Source organism: Haliaeetus albicilla, chromosome 21, assembly GCF_947461875.1.
Source record: "Haliaeetus albicilla chromosome 21, bHalAlb1.1, whole genome shotgun sequence".
In the NCBI taxonomy this organism is placed as follows: Eukaryota; Metazoa; Chordata; class Aves; order Accipitriformes; family Accipitridae; genus Haliaeetus; species Haliaeetus albicilla.
The window spans coordinates 4006538-4026657 of NC_091503.1; the positions used below are offsets into that span (position 1 = coordinate 4006538).

General features: G+C 41.5%; 1 long non-coding RNA gene across 3 annotated transcripts in view; it reads left to right on the forward strand.

Moving 5' to 3' along the window:
* LOC138690289 (uncharacterized) overlaps positions 1-20120 on the forward strand; it is a 103686-nt gene that overhangs the window by 2840 nt on the left and 80726 nt on the right. Inside the window, exon 3 of one of the 3 annotated variants that reach the window (XR_011329100.1) lies at positions 11066-11672. The exons of 1 other annotated variant lie outside the window; for it this stretch is intronic. This is a non-coding gene — a long non-coding RNA (uncharacterized lncRNA). Of the gene's footprint in view, positions 1-1914; positions 4773-11065; positions 11673-20120 lie in introns of those variants that run through there. One more of the 3 variants, XR_011329102.1, reaches the window with a different exon arrangement.

Genomic DNA, 20120 nt, shown 5'->3' on the forward strand with positions numbered 1-20120 from the left:
GCTTTTGATAGAAAAATGATCTGGTCCGAGAGTATCTCGAATGGAGGCATCTCACTGGAGAAGTCCATACGAATCAAGTGTCGTGCTGTAATGCGTGACAGTATGAATGATGAAACATATCAGAAAACTCCCTTGTGCCTGGTAACGAAATGTGTCTGTAATTGCTGCTTAAGCAACACGGTCAAAGTCTGAAGGTGTCCCCGGTAGCAGGTTGTATCAGAGCAGTGCACATTAGCTTTACTCATGCAGTCAGAAACCCAACATGCCGATCAGCACATGAGCTTTTAACATGTGTTAAGAGTCCCAGTCCTCTCCTGAACTTAAAGGAGGCTCCTCACCCCAACTACACAATGGGAATCTTGAGAGGACCCTGCTGTGGTATTGCCTTGCTTCAGAAAGATGCCTCTATTTCCTTGTTGGGGCTACTGCTAATTACCTACTAGAGAAAAAAGGTCTTGGGTCTGGGTTTTTTTAAATCACTGTGCTTGGTCTTTCCATCCCCAGTTGGCTAGTTAGCTGTCACCCCTGCTTTTTGGAGCTACTGGCTCTCTTCCAGACCTTATCTTCTACCTAGAATTTTTTTTTTTCTCTTGTAGTCTAGTGACTGGGAAGCACTCGTTGTATGAGGAATTCAAACTAGTGGATAACAAAATTTGTGAGCCAGTCGTTCCGTAAGAGGACAGGTGGACTGGGTTTCCAAGCCTGCAGGTCGGTCAGTAATTCTGGTCTCTGAATGGCCTTGGGCTGGGAGAGAGCAAATGACAACTCTCTTTTCCTGTCTGTTATCTAACAAAGTGGAAGGACATCTCCACAGTCATGTTCTGCTTCTATCTTTATTCCTCCCCCTGCAACAGCTGCCTCTTCCAGACATAACTTTTAAATTGGAACTGAGTCTGATGCACATTTCCAGCTCTTTATACCACAATAATTAAAACAATAAGATTGTCGTTTGAAAATGTTGTTAAACTATGACTGAATGTTACTGCAGGAATGCTCAGAATGTAGGTCTTGTGCACTTAGTGGAAAAATACTTGTTCCTATTTAGTATTGAGGAATAAAATGCAGAAATAATCTACCCACTAATTTTTTGAGGGGACTGGCCAGACACAAAGCTTGGTTTTCAGGAATCTTCGTAACCCAGCTGAAGGTCCCCTTCTTCCCCTGGGACCCCAGTTCTGCAGAAAGCCTGTTCCTAGGAAAAAAATGTACATTCAGACTCTTCTTTTCATGCAGGGCAGAGAGCTCTACACACAGTATTTTCTCTTCCTAGGTGTAAACTAAGCCTATGTCACCGCAACCACTGTGAGTTGTGCAGAAAGCCTTCATCTCAAAGGGTTGGTGGAACTCCCCTTGTCTTACTCCTCACGCATCAGCCTTAGGATCAAGGAGCACTATGTTCTTGGGATGTGTGCCTTGACTGCGATGACTTCTAGGCTATCACAGTTCATAACTGGAAAGACTACAGAAATGCTGCAGGAAAAGTCTGTATACTTATATAATTTTTTATTCTGTGAAGGGGTAGAGTTGAATTGAAAGATCCGAAAACAGCCAAAGGAATCGGGGTTGTCAGTCAGACACGTGTCCGACTAATCCAATTCCAATTTAGCCGCAGCTCTGTGTGAAGAATAAAAATGGTCTTTACAATCAACCTATGTCCCCTTCCCTAAGGCCAGTCTGCTCCGGCCACAGCTGGCTTGTCAAGTTAGATGATAAGGACGGTGCCCCTGCAGGAAGCCCATGTCTTTCTTTTTGGCTGGCACAAGTGCACTGGCAGCTTCAGGCAAAACTGTTTCCCAGCTGATCAAGCAGGAGAAGCTTCCTATTCATGCTTAATAGACCAAGATAAAAAGAACGCCGGGTTTCAGTGGCACAGGGAGACCCAGGTCACTCGGAAGTGCCTGCCTCATTTTTCAGGTGAGAATCAAAGTGCTGTCTCTGGTTACCTGCAGCAGGGGACCGGTCCAGAACATTCCTTCTGTCACAGGGTGTCCGGCGGTGTTGGCTCTTCACCCCCCGTCTTCACAACGGTGTCTGCTCCACCGCTCACTCAAGCTCACGGGCTGGGGAAATCCCAGCTGTATGCGTGATTTGTGGTCCTGGACTTAATAGCCTGTCTTCTGGGCTTGTGTTCTGTGTCCAAAACTGGATCTTCTTCTTCTGAGGCGACCTGGGGCACGCGACTCTGCAGCAGCTCCCAAACAAGGGAGCTGGTGGGAGCAGCTGGTCTCAAGGTGCCGGCTGCCGGCAGGGTCTGTGGTGGTGCCCAGCTGCGGGTCTACGCGCTAAGGCGACGCTGTGCCATTTCTTAGCCGATGAAGCCCAACAGCTCCTTCCTCGGTGTTGGAGTTGGATAAATGTGAATATTGCATTGCGGGAGGCTACCTGGATGGGGCTCTGCCCGAGTTGAGGATTTCTCTCTTTCAGGGGCTCGTAGTGTGGCACCTGCGATCCTGAGGGACTTGCGTGCGTATGAACCTTGTGTGCTACAGAGCGGGTTGCGTTGTCCTCACATCAGGCCTGAGGCACCAGCATTGTTTCACGATCAGAGGGAGAAAAGCTTTCCCATCATCAAAGCAAACATATACAAATGTTGCATTTCCTTAGCATGGGAGGAATTAAGTCTTTAAACGTAGGGAGGGGTTGTGTTGTGTGTAGGGTTTTATCCCCCTAATTTCTAAATTCAGTTTATTTAATGATTATAACATATGCATTCAAACATCTTGGGAGAAATGCAAGTAAGAATTTAAAATATTTTCCAGAACTTATTTCTGGTTAATAAATTAAAATGTATTTATATGCTTAATAAGCTTTGATTTGCCTGGAATTCAGAATCCGTTTTTTTATGTACATTTGGCATCTTTGCTCCAAGCATTAGGACATACTAGGGCTCTCTACAGCCTGTTTGCTTCTTGCTAAAACATCTACATGTAATATCACTTGCTGTGCTGTATATGAAATATAAGAAGCGCACAACCTTACCAGTAACGTAAAGTTGCAAAGGTCAATCTTTATGGCTTTGTGTATCATTAAAACAGTAATCAATATTGGACTTCAGCTGTCTGCGGAGATTATTGGTGTAGCTGGAACACCATTTAACTAAAACTTGTAGGAGGTGGTGGTGAATTTGTGTTCCAAACTCTCATATTTGATGTCCTTTTATAATGTTGAGCTCAGTAATTAGATTAATTGTTGGGAGTACATTGAAATGTTTCAGAAATATGCATTTATAAGCTTGCGATACTTCAACCTCTCTGGTTTTCCTTAGAAGGTGGTCAGTCTATCCTAAATATGTGTCTTGCCAAATAAGGCTTCTGTGTTATTGCAGCTACCATAACAATAGCCTCTGTACAACACCTATAGTAAAGTAATGAGTAATCTAACATATTTGTGAAAGGATAGTAATATGCAAATGCATAAGCATTATTTATTAGGGCTTGTGTGACTGAAAATGCTATAGTATATGCATGCCTAAAGCCAGGATTCCCAGACTATCCTAGAACTTAAAAGTAGTAGTAAGTCTTATCTTTAAAGGGTACAGTACTGCTCTTTGATGTCTTAAGACACTGCTACTGTCTGGCCATCTAACTATAATAGTTGATAAAATTTGCTTATTTTGTTCCTAACTTCCTTTTACCCACTGGGAGCTTTGAAGAAATATTTGCTTTTTGGAAGGAGCATTCTGTACTTTTATGATGAGGATGTTATTCAAGAGGATACAAGGGAATGTTAAGCTGCCAGGGCAGCCAATTTATGAAACTATACAAAACATTTTCCACACTTTCATTGCCCTTGCTGCCTGCCAGACCCAAAGTGCTTTAGAAATCTGAGTTGTCCTCATAATATATGCTGTGATACCAGAAGTACCAAGGGCAAGACATGCCCCTATTTTACAGATGGGCAAACTAGAGGGAAACGAGTGGCTTGTGCGGGTTAGACAGGGGCACATGTATCCCAGACCTGTAACTGACCCTTTTCCATCTTCTGATTTATTCAAGTTTTTCTGCTGAACCTAAATGAAGAAAAAAAGGAAAATAATTTGTTCACAGACAGGGAGTCTAATCTGTCCAGTTAATTTGTAAATATTTAGAGAACAAGCAGAACTTTAAAGCCAAGTATAGTCTGTTATTTGTGTGTGGATAATGTCCTTATCCAAGGTCTCAGACATCTATTGTTCTTTTATAGATAAAGTTGTATCATTGTCTTCTCTTACAAAGAGCTAAAACAAGAAAAAAAAGAACGACCTTCATCTGAAAGTTGAAAATACTTCCTCCAAGGCCTGAATATTTTGGATTCTTAAAAAAAGAAAAGCAGCCTCTGTAATTGATAGAAGAATGTAAGCTGCTCTCACAACCTAATTAGTATCTTACATGACTTTTCAAAATGCTTATCCCTGAAAAATGGATTGGCCCTTGATCATCTCTCTCTGTCCCTGCAAGATGTTCATCTCTTGCAATAAGGGAAGTATAGATACTGGATAACTGAAGGAAGTCTGTTCAATTTTCATTCCCTGGTTAGAGAGACAAAGTCAATATTGGCCTATTGAAACGAAGGCAGTTAGTGGACTGATGAAAAATAAATGGTAAAAATCTAAAAGCAGTTCAACTCCAGCAGTACAAAAATTTCTCTTTTTATAGCATTTATAACTACCCAGAAAGGCAGGATGATCAGGTCCTCTGAAAAAGGAAGTAGTGATGGAAAGATGAAAAAGAATTCAGTTTGCATGACCCTTTAATGTTGGAATTGCCTAGTAGCTGATAAATTTCAGCAGAAGATCTCTCAGTGATAAATTTTGTTATTTATATGCATTCCCACATATAAAGATGAGTTTGAGATTTAAAAAAATTTCAGGTACTTTCTTGCACTTACATTCAAATCTGGTATGAGACCACCTGTAAACCTGTTAAAGGAGTGTAGAAATCTTTTATTTCACAAAGGATGCTGAATGACATAACTATTGGCATTTTTCCTTCTCCCAAAATTTTTGCTGTCATTTTTTTCTCTAGTTTCAAAACAGTATTATGAAGGGACAGAAGAGACTAGGCACAGTACTGGCTGTCATTTGCATGTGGACACGAAATATCTCAGGTGGGATTCTTTCAAAATCCTCCCACTTTTGCTTCGGGAGATTTCATTAACAGGATTCACATTCTTCCTAGGACATGGAAAACTAAATGTTTTGAGTTAGGTTATGAAACTTTTCAATTGTTTGCTTATTTTTCAGGTGCAGTGCAATCAGTTTGCTAACCCCCTCATACTCCAGATTTATACTTACTGTCTAAACCAGGTGTATTTGTATCTGGATATAGTCAAAGAATTGTTTCTTGCATGCGGGTGGAATGAGACTTTTATTAGCTGAATGACGTTGTGCTAAGATAAGCCTAAAAAAAAGAGCATTGTGGCATAGTCTTTTCTGCCTATGGGAATTCAGATTAACATGTTATTATCTTAAATTGCAAGAAAGAGCTGTCATATCCAATGGAATAAAACAGAACTGATCTACTCAGTTACTACTGAAAATAAAAATTGTGTGCTGAAAGGACTCCTTACTAAAACTGTACAACAAGCATGTTGTCTCAGTTGGTGATGAACAACAAGGAATTTGGTGTAGACAAGCTCCAGACCCACCAATGTATTCAGCAGTTGATCGCCACGTTTTCCTTTCCATTCTAGAAAAAGAGCCTTCCAGCAATAAGTAAATACTTTGAGAAGAACTGCATTAGACCTGGGGCAGTCTTGAACAAAGACTGATTTGATGAATAAAATCCCGTAGTGGTAATCAATCTCCCTCATGTCCAAAACACATCACAGTTGCTGTTTAAAGTACCACAATATGACATAAACTCTGTGAATCAGAGCTCCTCCAACCAGAATTAATAAGTTTGAGCTGCCAAGGCCTGGTCTAGAGGAGGGTGGTTCAAGTTGCCTTAGCTCCGCGGGTATGAGGGAGGAAGAAAGAGGGGGAGACCTGTTGTGCCAATTTGGTCATGCCCTGCTCTTTCTGACATCTCGGCATCTTTTACCAGACTGGACAGGGCTTTCACCTGTGAAGGCGAAGCACCGATTTTTCCCCATCTTCCATCCAGCAGCCGCGCTATGGATTGGTGGGAAAAGTGGTCAAAAGGAGGTAATAGAGAAACGACATGTGTCAGGGTGAGCTTGGTGTGTTTGGGAAGCCCTTGTTGTCAAAGCCAGCCTCGTCACTTCTGCTTTAGGAGGTATTGGTCTAACGGGCGGTGAATTTACGGCATGACACCAGGGTGAATCTTTGATTTTCCTCAGAGGCTCTGTCCTTTACTGGATGTAATGCCGTTGCCTCTCAGGGTCTGGGGGCTGAACCTGAGTAGCTGATGAGGCTTAAGACCTGAAACCTGGCAGGGCAGGGGAGCAGCAGCATCTCACAGGGGTGTAGGAGAAGACAGTCGTTTGTGGGCATCTGTCCAAGAGCATGTGAAAGCATCTGCAGTGGGTCGGGCTTGCTTTGGTGGTGGGTAATGGCTTGGGAATTTGCTGTTTAAGGTCAGTCCTGCTGAGAAGAATAGATGTAAATTTGCTGAAGGAAGGTGTGGTGCTTGCTGTAGTCTGCAGTTTAAAATAGTAGAGTTTTGTTGGTTGTGGGAAGGTTTTTTTCCTTGTTTGTTAAAGGACGGGAAAAGACCCCATGTAAAAGGCTACCTGTTTTGAAATACAGATTCTGTGAGGATGATGGCTGCCCTCAATCTGTTGATGAGAGAGCTGTAAGGCACTGCAGCGGTTGCTGTAACAAACAGCCAGCAGTGAACGCAGTTAGCAAGGACGGCTGTGGATCGGTACAGGTAGCAGACATCCCCGGCACTGCGGTTTAGTGCCTGAATTGTATGGAGGCCTCTCTTCCCAGACGGATTAGACAGTGCAATCCTCAAAACCAAATATCCCTCAAAGGCAACAGATTTACCTCCCCTTCACCTGAGATCTGCTGAGTCCACTCTCCCTCAGCATGGTCCCACCAGAAGTGGGAATACCTTTCTAGCTACTCACCGTGGACGGTGGCAGACTAGGTCAGGACTTCTGCCAATGTGCTCTGAAGGATGTCAGTCTCATCTGCTGTTATTTTTTCAGGTTTTTCCAAGTTTGTGTTTTCCCAGTAAAGTCTGGCTTTCTTGCAAACAGGAAGCTATTTGTCATTTTTGAATGCCCAGACAATAAAATTTGTTTTATCGGATGCTCTTACGATCCCCAAATGCCTAACTGCTGATCCTTGGAGAACTCAGAAGATTTTCCGAGACTTTTTCTCCCCTGGCAAAAATTAGTTGAAGGCAGTCAGATGGCTTAAAGAGTGTCAGGCAAGGACAAATGGATGGACTGGCAAACAGCAGAGTGGCAGACTGCCTCATGTGCTTAGGAAACACTTGTTCATGCTAAATATGACCTGGAACAACTGTGCCTTGAGTCTGAAAGTTTTATTGGTCAATAAAATTAAAAAAAAAAAAAAGTGTCCATTTTTTTTCATTTTTATCAGATATTTTATGTCTACTTATTAACTTACGCAAAAGCCATTGGAAAATTTAAGTTAGGTTTTTATAAAGGTGTAATGGATCCCTATGACCTATTAGTGCAGATAAAAGGCATGTAGGAAAAAACCCCATGAACATTGTTTCGCTGACAAGAAGCCCTGGGAATACAAAGTTAGTGCTACTTGCCTAAAGATTAATCTCCATGTTAAGTTTAAGCATTCTTTGATTCGCAGCATGCCAACTGCCCAAACAATTTCTTTTAACTCAGGGCTTTGGTAGCGGAAGATGTTACAAATACCGTGAGATCATTTGCCAGCCCCAGGTTCCTGCCGTGTGATCTTCCAGTTCTGGGTTGAGCTCCTGTGGGTTCAAACATCCTTTGGGCAAAGTGATGAGGTTCTGTCACGTGCACTGAGCTGAAACTGCATGAATAAAGCACAGTCTTTAATGTTGTGGAGTGCTGTGTTTATCTGTTTTGACAAATTTAGTTGAATCTTAATTATTTATATAGGTCCAGAATGTAAAGTGATTCGGTTTTGCAAAAATAATTGCTTTTGTAGCGTGAGAGCGAACACATCATTGTGCTGCTAGGAAGTCTCTGTGACAAATTAAGACCTGTCACCAACAAACCAGCAATTGCTGCTTGTTTCCGCTGGGGGGTATCTTAGTTTTTCTAAGTTTTAGCATAGAAAAATAACTTTTTTAATCTTATTTTCTCATGCATTTTTATAACGCATGTGACATTTTAATTACTCACTTAATAGTTACCATACTACAGTCACTTCTGTGTGTGTGAATTAGCATGCGTGGAGGAAAGCAATGCGGTGGTGTGGGATTCCTCTGTCACCGCGTGTTAGTGTCCTGCTGCTGGGGAGACAAGCTGAGCAGAGCGAGTGTTTCTTCTGGTGCTGTTTGCATAGATTTTCTAGGCTTTGAGCATTTCTCCAGGGCATGAAAATAAGGACTAAACTGGGCAAGGGGTGTTCTGCACTATGAAACAGCAGCAGTTCCTTGCTGTGTTTGGTAACTCAAGTGCGACAGAAAAATCCCTCTGGTAGCTTTGTGCTGAGCTTTTAGGTAGATGAGAAGCAGTTACGTGCAATGTTAAATTTGGGGCTGATCGCTTGCTCATAGTGGTCAGATGTCCAAAATCTGCTTTCACATTCTGGCTGATGATACTGTTCGGTGCCAACTAGTTTAGCTTTTATGAGGAAAATCCATAATTATGAAACTTTGGTATTTGTGTGTATGTAGGTAATTCTCAGACAGACTTGCTGCTTGATTGCAGAATTTGCCTTTTGAGGACAGATCAAATATTAAACTTTTAAAGTGATTGATCCTGAACTGTTTAGGTACAGAACACATTATCACCGAGGACATTGGAGATACAGGTGTACAAGTGCTCTGAAGAGAGAGTTAAGATATATTTTCTGAGGTTTTGCTTCTTACAGCCCCCCTTACCACCCTAACTAAATCATTCTTCATAAATGGATCTTTATTTTGTCATTCTATCAGATAGTATTTTTGTAAAAAACTAACAAGTATTTAAGATTTCCTTTTCAACAGCAAATCAATGGAAGCTGATAACCAGTCCTCCATCAACTGACTGTAAATTCTTGGTTTTGTTTTGAGTACAGAAGTGTTTACTAACATGTACCAAACCACTCCAGCTGATGAGATTCCCACTTCTTCCAGATGTGGATGCAGAACTGGTTAGGTCATTCAGGGATGCCAGATTTCATGGAACAGTCTTTATTAATGCTCCATGTGAAACTTCACTAAGCTTTTTTGTATATTTTTCTACAGGTCTGACAGTTCCTAGTCCTGTCACAATTCATTGAACAAATCTTGATATTTCTTCCTAACATTTCATTATCCCTCATGCACATCTAGACATCCTTGGAATGCAGGAGGAAACAAACAAAACCCAGAGTATTTTGATTTTTATTATTACATGTTTATTGAATAGAATGTCTTCTGGTACTTCTGGTATTTAAGCAATAGCACAGATTAACTGTGGTTTCTGTTCAGTTGTGAAATGACAAAATACAGATGAAGATATTTACATGTTTTCCCCTGAGGGATGCTTTTGCTTTATTAAGTTAAGGTTTGATTCTGCTGGGATCAGCAGTTACCTTGATTGTGCCAGTATTTTTACAGCATAACCAGGTACGAACTATTTTAAAACAAACTTCTCTTTTAATTATTAAGTTTGTATCACATCTAGGACAAACTTCTTTTGTTGAAGGATAAATACGTTTGTAATTCAGTTTGCTAACGTAGCATATGGGAAATTCTGTGATAGCTGCTCTCCCACTTCACTTGGTAGTAATCTTCCAATTTTGGTTGCAAGCCCGGCTGTGACTGGAGGCTAGACCTCTTGTGGCTGTCTGGACCGAAGATGGTAATCTTTCCAGGATATGGGTGAACACAAGAGGTGTGGTTCTTCTAGTCCCTGAAATTGTTCATTCAACCAAGAAAACACCATGGGCGGTTAAAACTGCCATGAGGACATTTGATCTGGAGTTGTCCTTCAAGTGCTGAAGCTGTTCCTAATTTTTCTTCCATCTAGTTGTTGCTGGCAAAGTGTCAGAAAGCACTGCATTTTTCGGCCAGCTTTGCAGTAAAACCAGCAATACTCTTTGTTTGAAGGTCATGGAGTCCTGTGGGTAGGACGCAGAGGTGCTCCCCCTGAGGCGGGGTCCTCTCTAGTTTCTGAGAGTGGAGGTCCTTCTTCATGGTCATAAAAGTGGCCCCTAAAACTGCTGAGTTAGCGGAAACTTGGTCCGAGTGAGGTCTGTAACCATTTTGTACTGTACAAAGAGGGTCTGTCAGTTCGGTTACCCACTGTTTCTCAGGGCAAGCCTGTCATGCTTCCAGAGCAAACAGGTATGGGGATTTGGGGAACAATATGCAATACCCGTCTCAGGTTTAATGCAGGTACGTGCAATGCAACCTCAGATACACGGCAAAGGGACTGAAGCAGCTAGATTTGGGTGGTAAGTGGATGAGTGCAACCACATACTTTGCTGCCAGTTTTATTTCAGCCCGAGGTCCATCCTGCATGCAGGGAGCTTCAGCCGGTCAGACATAACGTTCCTCTGCTGGCTGCAGTTTCTGCAGCAGCATTTCAGGTCTCTTATTTGACCTGTGAGGATATTAAACTGCCTGAGAACTTCTTCAGGGGGGCCACCCCCGTGGGAGCGGGGGGCCGGGCAGCCCCCCTTCAGCCACCCACCGCACACATGGGCACCTAATTGTAGTTTGGCAGATCCCTTGTTACGGCGTGGCATCCGCTGAGAGTCACGTATTTATTTCACGTCTCAGAATAAGTGAAAATATTAATTTTTTTCTGGGTGCAGTGTGAAATGTAATGTGTTCATTAGTGATGGACAGCCTGCGGCTCCACTGGCCCAACCCTCCAGGAGGTGCCCTGGCACAGGACTCTCCCCTTGACACTGCTTTATCAAAGGTAAATAATCTGAGATTCGCCAGTTAGTTACTGGACATGCTTTGTGAATATCAATTAATTGAATAGAGATTTAAATGTGGTGCTCATTTTTATTCTTTTGCAGATCGCTGTTAATCCATCCTGTTTACACTTCCACACTCTAAGCAGAAACAGCTCTTATTAATCAATATACCAATTTGCTGTTTTACCTCAGAAGCAAGCAAGGATTTGCTGCCTGGATGCTTTATGCATAGGGATACCACCTCTGGGATCCCATGAGCCTCTGTCGGAAGGCGTCTGGGAGCTAGAGAAGCCTTGCAGTTAAACAGATTAACAGTGATTTCTTTTCTTCAGTCTGGCAGCAGGTGTCTGTAACTGACTCTGTGCTTTGCAAAATGATACTTCATCAAATAAATGCACCGTCAAAGTTAATTAGTTACATTTATTTTGCAATTCACCTCCATGATGACAACCTGCCAGTAGTGGAAAGTGCTCAAGAAGAAGATTGTTTGTGCTCTAGCTGGTGGATTTTATGAACACATGAGAATGAACTTTTGGAAAATGAATATGAAGGCTTTATGTTTGATTTTGCTTTATCGGTTGGTGCTGACAATATAAATGGTATTTAAAGTTTTTGGAGATTTTGACCAAGCTGGCAAGTTTCAGGACTCTGTCAGCAGTCTTCACTTAATGTCTCCTGCTCTTGTAGTGAAGCCATGAACGCATGGAAACCTCTGAACTGTGATTGTCACAAGAGTGACCATCATCTCACGTGTCACTTGTGATGGTACAGAGGAAAACTGTTTTTCAGAACAATCATTGAAGCGTGTCACAGTGCTTATCTCTAGTTCTATGAAATGATATATAAAATTTGGGCTGAAGCAACATCAGTGAATGAAGTTAAGGCGCTCATCTGTCTGCCAGATATAATTTCTAGCAAAAGCAACGTGCTGACCATTTATTTCACAACTGCCAAACTGCTTGGCAAGGGGCTCAAGACAAATACCTGCATATTCACAATGCTTTGGGCCATCTTTCTAGAGACCTCATTGGCTCAAGGAATGAGATAGAAAGATAGATAATGTCTGTAGGAAAATTCTCACCAATTAAGCAGGGTGATTTTTCACTTTCTGCCCCAGGTACTGACTAAAGACAGCATTCATTGAAATGCTCAGCAACTATGCAAGAGGTGGCAAATGGCAGTAATTATGAAAACAATTGTAGCATTATAAGGATTACACTGTATGTTATTTATCTCTCAGCAAAATAAAAAAAACGTGTAGAAATGCCATCTTTATAGATGGAGGATGTAGTACAAATCTACCTGGACAGAATAATTGGTTCATTTTCTTTAGAAGTCTGAAAAATATCTTATACTAATAACCATCATCAGCTGAATTGTGGAAGGATTGTGTGGTGCTTTTATCTGCAGCTAAAATCAGATGTGCTGTTTTACAGTTGTGAAATCCAGATTTTATGTATGCTGCCAACAAAGGCTCTTTGATACTGCAAGCCCAAGAGATTATTCCTTGACAAAATAGCATCACGTTGATGCAGGTAATGTCAAATGATAACAGATTTTTAGGGTGTCCTGTATGTTTTAGCTTCTTTCCTTTTATTCCAGTAGCAGGAAACACCTAGGCAGCTAAATGCCTTGCTAACATAATAGGAGTATTCATTGAAAGTTGGGTCCTTAGTCCTCTCAGGATCCTTCAGATATTCTGGTCAGAAAACTTCAGCATTATTGAGGTGCTTTTTGAAACAGCACTGGTTCAGGAGGCATCTGTGCCAAAATATCTCATGTATCACTGGCACTCACATTTAAAAGCAATTGGGAAGAGAATCTAGCCAGGACCTGGCCGTGGGGTCAATGTGGTAGATCAGCTTCTGTCCTCCAAATGGAGAGGCCTGTGTTCAGATGACAATTGTTCTAGCCTTCTCCTCAGACGGTGGAAAGGGATAGGCAGTTCCAAGATATGGCTGAGAGGGGCTGAATCACCTTTTTGATGTTCATGCTTCACCCTGATGATTATCTAGAGATAAGGGAGTCTAGCCATGTTATCATCAAGGATGCAGTCACACCTTTCTGTTTGTAGTGGGGCATTACACCTACATTCAAAATCTGGACTTTCTTTTTATTTTTATTCTTAATCAGCAAGTTCTTACTCTACCATGGGAGGAAAATCGGTTTGGGAGAGGGTGAGGAAGGCGCTGCATACCGGCCAGTTCCATGAGGGAAATAAACTGGGCTCTACGGTGAATCTCAGCAGCTTGTCACTGCTTCTGGGAAGCATCCTCAGTCAAGCGAACAGCTTCCCACCGCTTTGTTTTTTAATGGGGCGGCCACATCCTCCCCATTTACCCCCCACCGCCTTCGTCCCTTGCAAAACTGCTGTGACAGCGTAACCCACAATTACCAGGAGCAAAGACCCATCATTACATTTCCATCAGACTGTGCAAATACTAATTTTAAAACACAGGAAGTCCTTGTGTTGTTGCCTAACCACATTCTTCAGGAAGGAAACAGGCAAACAGGGGTTAAAATCTAGGTGACTGATGCTACCGTCTTGACAAGCTTAGTTTCTGTACCAGTAAATTTCAAAATGCAATATGACTGTGTCCTCCAGCCTCGCCCGAGACAGTGAGTTAACTGTCATGAAGATCAACATTCAGTAAGGAATAATGGGGCTCTTCCAAACCAAGCTGCAAATTTTGTTTTGTAGTTTCAGTGTTTAAAAAAAATGCATTTATAGATCCTAGCAGGTCAATTTCTTTGGTTATGATTGCTATCTACACATGCCATTAATGTTCAACACTGAAATACTGAGTCAGCAGCTTGCAGTTAAAGTGAATGCTTTCTCAGTGAAGTTGAGCATTTATTTCTCCACTAATCTTTTTTTTTTTTTTTTTTTTACAAAAATCTTCGTTTACAGATCTGTCACTCATCAACATATGGCTATAATTAGCTGCTTATTTAGTCAGAATTGATGGGTGGCTTCAACCAAGCTTCAAGAAGCTTCAACCTTGTAACTAGGGACAGAATCTGGATTGATATGTGGCTATTACAAGACGCATATAATTGTAGAAATCTTATGGCGGATTAAGCACGCAAGCACTAAACATGTGTGCTTCGCTTTCCATCCTGCAGTGGCTAGAAACAGGAATTCCCAAAGCCACTGTCCTGCAAGTACTGGAGTATTTAAGCTGAAAAAGCAAAGCATGTATTTTAAATTGATTATTTTCTAACAGAGGAAGTGATTTTTTTTCTTGTTGGTATATTCAGTAGGGGTTTTTTTAATTAAAAATAGTTAGGAATGCTATCCATCCTATCAAGTCTGTGGGATACTCAGCTACTTTGTGCCTGTGGATGCATGCTCCATACCTAAGAGCTCTATAACTTGCAATAGTAATGAAAGGATAATTGTATAAAGTGACTAAGCAGGGGACCAGGTAGAACGGAGTAGTCTTTCCTGAGCTTGGCATCTGAGAAGGTGTGGTTTTTTCCCCTTTTTAATTATAATCATGGGTCTAAACTTACTATTGGCCTAAGCATATATGTTCTCTGAAAATCAGTGAAAGAGATTTTTTTGTGTTTTTTCAGTGATGAATTTTCTCCAAGACTAAAAGCCAGCAAGGAAAGCAATCCAGACAAGAACAATAGAGTGGCTGGAGCAGTTGGTAGAGCTCTGTGATCAGTAGGTAGAATATTGTTTTCTTTTGGGGTGTAGGCATGGAAGAAGGGTAAACTACTTTGTTTTTCTGTTGTGATAAATTTTCGGGAAGACCTAGGCTCCTGGAACTTCTTTTTTCACAGTCACTTTTTGGGATTTATGGTAAATTTAGCAATCAGGAAGTGGAGTCATCCTTCCCGACTTATGATGAAGTGCAAATATCAGCTCTTTATTCTCCTGAAGGTCATATGACTTGAGAATTGCTATGAATGTTGGCTTCTCACACCAAAAAGAATAAACAGAGTGTTTTCAACTGAAAGGCCACTAGGTTCACAAGACACTTAAGCTCAATACAGAGTAAAAACTGTTGCAGTCCTGTCTCTTTGCACAACTGTATGCTTCACATGGTCTCTTAATACTTTGAACACAAATAGATTTTATCAGCTGTGAGTAGCATGACAATATTTGTTTTTCTCTTATTACTATAGGCATTATAATGATTTAGTGCTTTTAGTTATCTTCTGGTTAAGTATTTAGGTTCAAACAAAGTTGCTAACTTGAAGAAAATAGATGAAGGCTAATACAAAGATTTGGTATCCACGCAGGGTATGAGAGAGCCATAGTCAACACTGGTATACCAGTATGGAGCAGCCATCAAGAAGTCTTCATATATGACAGTACTTCAGTAGTTCCCAATGTTTGGAATAAGAAATAAGGGCAGTATATCTGGTAAGATCTGCTAGATAAATGTTGAGTTCTTAATGTTTACTAGCGTACAATCTACTTAAGCTCAAAACCTGTAACTTCTTTGACAACCAGACCTCTTCTAGAAGGATCAAATATACAGCTCTCTTTAGTAAAGGCAGCAAAGTTCAGTCGTGACTTGATCCCAATGTAAGTGTCTGGCATTTCCTTCTATTCAAGGAAAATTGTATGGTACACATTTACTCTCAAGACAATCCATCAAGAGGCCTGCGTAAGCCAAGGAGTGTATGGTCATGTCAAACATTTCACCCATAATTCATATTTTTTCATCCTGAAGCTTGCTTAAGAGTGGCACAAAGTGGAAATGTGTGGGTGTGTAGGGGAGGGGAAGGCTTTCCTAGCTGAGACCCACACGTCTGGAATTCTCTCTCCATAGTCATCAACTGCTCTCTCCATACTCATCAACTGGCCGAGTCAATATCCTGTGTGGGATCCTTCACAGAAAAACTCAAGATGTCTTCCTTTTCTCTTTGTCATGGTTTCCTTATAATTGTTGTTTTGTGTGGTTTTGATGTAAGGGGAAAAAGGGGACAGTGTTTTGTGTTCAGAGTGTCTTTCAGGTGCTGCTCCGATATCCCCTAACATAATTATTTTTACATTATGCAGTTCGATTAGTTGTTGATGCGATTCTAGCCAGTAGTTACTGAGGAAAGACGAGTCTTCAAAGAAAGGTTGCTGTTAACTGTTTGAAGGAAACTACAACAGTCTGAACCTTCACTAAGTTTTGAATGGCCATCTCAGTAATCTCTCTTGCATTCTGGTCCCCTGAGGACATCTGGAGAGTGTCAGCCAGCCACATGATATCCTCCACTTCTGCTGATGTAAACCTGAAGTACAGTTGCTGAAGTCACTGCATGTTTGTGCAGTCTGTGCTGTTCAGAGTTTAGTTCTAAACCCTGTCTTCCATGTATATTTGCTTTGAAGAGGAATACAGTGAGAAGAAAGCCTTACTCTTCTAATGTTTTCCAGTCTGTTGTGCGAATGATATTAAGACTTGGGTTCAACTACTGACCTGGGGTTGGCTAGGTTGTTTTTCCTCTTGTGATTAAGTGGCAAGGTGAGTTTGTATTGCCAGAAGCATAGCTGCAACACAGGGAATGGACTGAGACAGACTAAGAGTTTTGTTTTGCAGACAGGCGAGACTTATTTTTGGTGGCTTTGGCTTGGTCATGTTTCAGAAACCTCATTCCATAAGGGTTTTTCCTGCCTTCAAAACCTCAGTTGTTTTAACAATAACAATAACAAATTCTAAATGTCTCCATCTGTAAGAGAACTAACTTGATCAAATTGAAAGGCTCATGTTACCCAAGACGTAGGAACAGTGCACTTGAGTGCTCTGGAAACATTGTCCAGAAATGCTGCTCTTAGGTCCCATGGAGATTTCTGGACAGCAGAGTACCTGCAGGTACAGAATTTCACGAAACAGCTGTCTTTACAAGTAATGTAGAGGTAGGATTGATTCTAGGCTGGTTTCTAGGCTGCTCTTCTTGGTTTGCTTGCAGATGGATAGGTAGCTTAAATAAATACAAACCTGACATTTCACCTGGCATGGCAGAAAGGCTGAAGAGTAGACTGTACCGCCATTTATAGTTTGCTTCCAAAACTGGCCCACAATTAATTCTGTAGTTCTGTGGTTTCTTTCTGGCATATTGTTATCTGGCTAGTCCCTATCAGAACCTGAGTTATATAGCATAAGGTGACTTAAGCCTTCAACAGCTTATTTTCTCTTCTTTACATTAGCCTGCAGCAAAACCGTATTTGCTAATGGGGCAGGAAGAGGAGATGTTACAGACCCGCCACTGCTGACTTGAGGCACTTGACTAATATATCTTAATGAGCAGAACCCTTCCAGTGGCTTAAAAAAAAGGCCTTCAGGCTTAAAACCTGTCAGTCTGATATTCCGTTATAATGAAAAAATTGAAATTCTTTGATTTTGACTATGTTCGTTGTAGAAATGACAACTACAACAAAGTAGTTGGTAGACAAGGAAGAGAGACAAGGTGTATTTTGTATTAGAATAATTTTTAAAATACAGCAAAAGCTACTTAATTCTGGAGCTCTCAGTTTTCATTGTATTTTACTGTCTAATGAACCAGAAAGAAAATGTGTAATTTTATTGAAAACATAAAGTAAATCCAGATGTTTATATACAGTAATGTCACTAGAGTCTACGAGGAACATGTTATCCTCTTAGATTTATTCCTCTGAACACAACCAAACACCTCATGCTGAGTAAGACGGGGGCTTCCGTTCAAGCAGCAGTGGTAAGACTGTGGGACTGGAATCTCCTGTATGAAGGGAAAATTTTGAGACTAATACACATAAAGTCTGTGAAAACATAATACAGTGGGTTCTTTGTGCTTTAGAAACATGCAAAGATTTATTATTGTTTTTACTTTGAGAATTTTGGTGTGTTGCATTTGCAACTGTACTAAAGAATTTGTATTAACTCTATCTCTAAGTGCACCAAAATGTTGGCTAGGGAAAGTTGTTCACTGTGTGGGAAAAGTTTTTTCCTGTGATTCCACCTGGATGGGGTGTACGTTTGGCTTTTAACCCAATGATTAGGTTGTGGTAGCAACCTGAGAGTCCTCAAAGCTGGAGACATCTGACAAAAAGAAACTGATTCCTTACTTGAAGGGGAGACTGAAGTGATTGAATCTGGAGCTTCACTACATAAAGTTCTCCCCGATATCTTTTCTGGGCCAGACTTTCATCCCTTGGGAAGATATTCACCCAGAGCATGTTTGCAGTGACTGATCTCTTTCCATGATGTACCCTGGCCATAGGCCTGATACTGAGGAGCGGCTCTTTGGTTAGTCTTATGGCATGCCAGTTCTGAAAAGGAGAAATTACAGGGTCCTGCTCCTTCGAGAGTCCTTATCTGGGGCAAGCACTGGCATGGAAAATCAAGGCAGCCTAGCATGAATTTAAAACTGTTTGAAAATGCAGTGCTTTATACTTAATCAAATTCAACCCCATGAACCTCCATTAAATGGAGGAATTTATCAGTAAAAGAAGCCTCATAGTCTTGAGCCTATGTGATGACAAAGTGAAAACATCCAGCATAATCTATTATTTGTAACTTTTGGTTCCTCTGACCCCTGTGATTTTTTGTGTGAAAGTGGCTGGCAGTTAAACTGGTTGAAACATTACAGTAAGTGAAGTCATTGGGGTAGGACTAGAGGTGTGGGGACTGTTCAGACAGTCTTTTTCCATTCCTATCTACAGTTCTAGTTTGGTTCCTCAACCGTGTGCATCAATGCAGTCTTTAATTAGATTACCACATCCTATTTTTCATTCTGAGGCGAGATTGAGGATCAGCCCTCCCAAGACTGCTATGATCCCAAAGTGGTTAAATACTGTTGTGTCTGAGGCAGTAATGAAAACTGCATGTCTTTATCCTGTATTATTGACTGAATCACATATTTTGTTCATATACACTGATATGTAATGTCCACAGTAAAACACTTTTCACACAGAAAAATGCCAGTAAGTCACCAAAACCCCCCCAAATCCCTCCTTGAGCAAAGGAGTTCTTCAACAGCCAGACAAATTATGGGACACGACCCTGTAAGGTTTCTGAGCGTATTGACAGACTTTGCAATCTCCCCTCCCCACGCTCCCGTGGGGCCTGAGTGGGAAGCTGGCGTGGTGGGGTGAGCGGAGACAGCGATGTCTCCCAGTGGTCGTTAGCAGATAGGAGGGTCCTGGGCGTACAGCGGGATGTTGAGGTGCCGCTGGGCAATTCAGGGCTCCCGGGAAGCTGTCGCATAGCTGCCCGCGGTTCTCTTATTCCCATTCCCTTCCTAATGCTAGACCCCAGTTACAGCAGAGTGTGCCACACCTGCCCGCAGGATCTTTGTGAACATTTCTGTTGTGGACTTTGAAGAGTGTCTGTTCCACAAAATGTTAATTCTCATGGATACTTGTACGAGCTGTGCAAAGGGCATTGCCCTAACTTTAAAGGTGATAAAACACAGAGAAATTGAAGTCAGAGCTCTTTGGTAACTTGAAGTAAGCTCTTTGGTAACTTGGAGTATCTGGTCTGAGATGCCTAAAACCTGAATGTTAAAGAGCCCTTATATACTATACGGCACGTTCAAAGCATGGCTCCCCCTCTACAACTTCATTTGTAGCTCTGTATGCTGAGCATTTTAAAGCCAGACTGAAGGGTCTCCTGTGAGCGGCTGGAATTAACACTTTTGAAATTTCTTTCTTGGATGAACGTCCCGCATCCCATGGGGGCTGTGTCAGAGATGGGCACATCATTTCCTTTTCCAGCACCAGTATTCAGTTGCCTGAAGCAAGAACACTCAACCTCAGCATGATTTTCCCTGCAACTGCATCTTCTGACTGCTCATCGTTCTTATTTCCAGGGAACAAGTAGGATCACTAGATACATCTGTGAAAGGTTCATTGTACATAGTACAGATAAAATCTTTGGGGAGATAGGAGTCTTACAGTTAAGTGGTCTGCTCTGAATGCATAGATTATGACTAGTACAAAGGCTTGTATTTTGTCTGGATTTCACAGCGACTGTAAAAGGTGCATTCTTTTTACCCCTGTGACTGTAGTCCCAAGCCAGCAGACCTCAGATCTTGCTGGAAAGCACTGAGTATGATTTTCAAAAAGGAATAGTTTTCTTTTTCTTGATAAATCAGGAAGAAAGACTATTTCCATTTCTTAGAGATGATAGAACTGATTCTGATTCAATCTAAACTGCAAAAATATGCAGGTTAA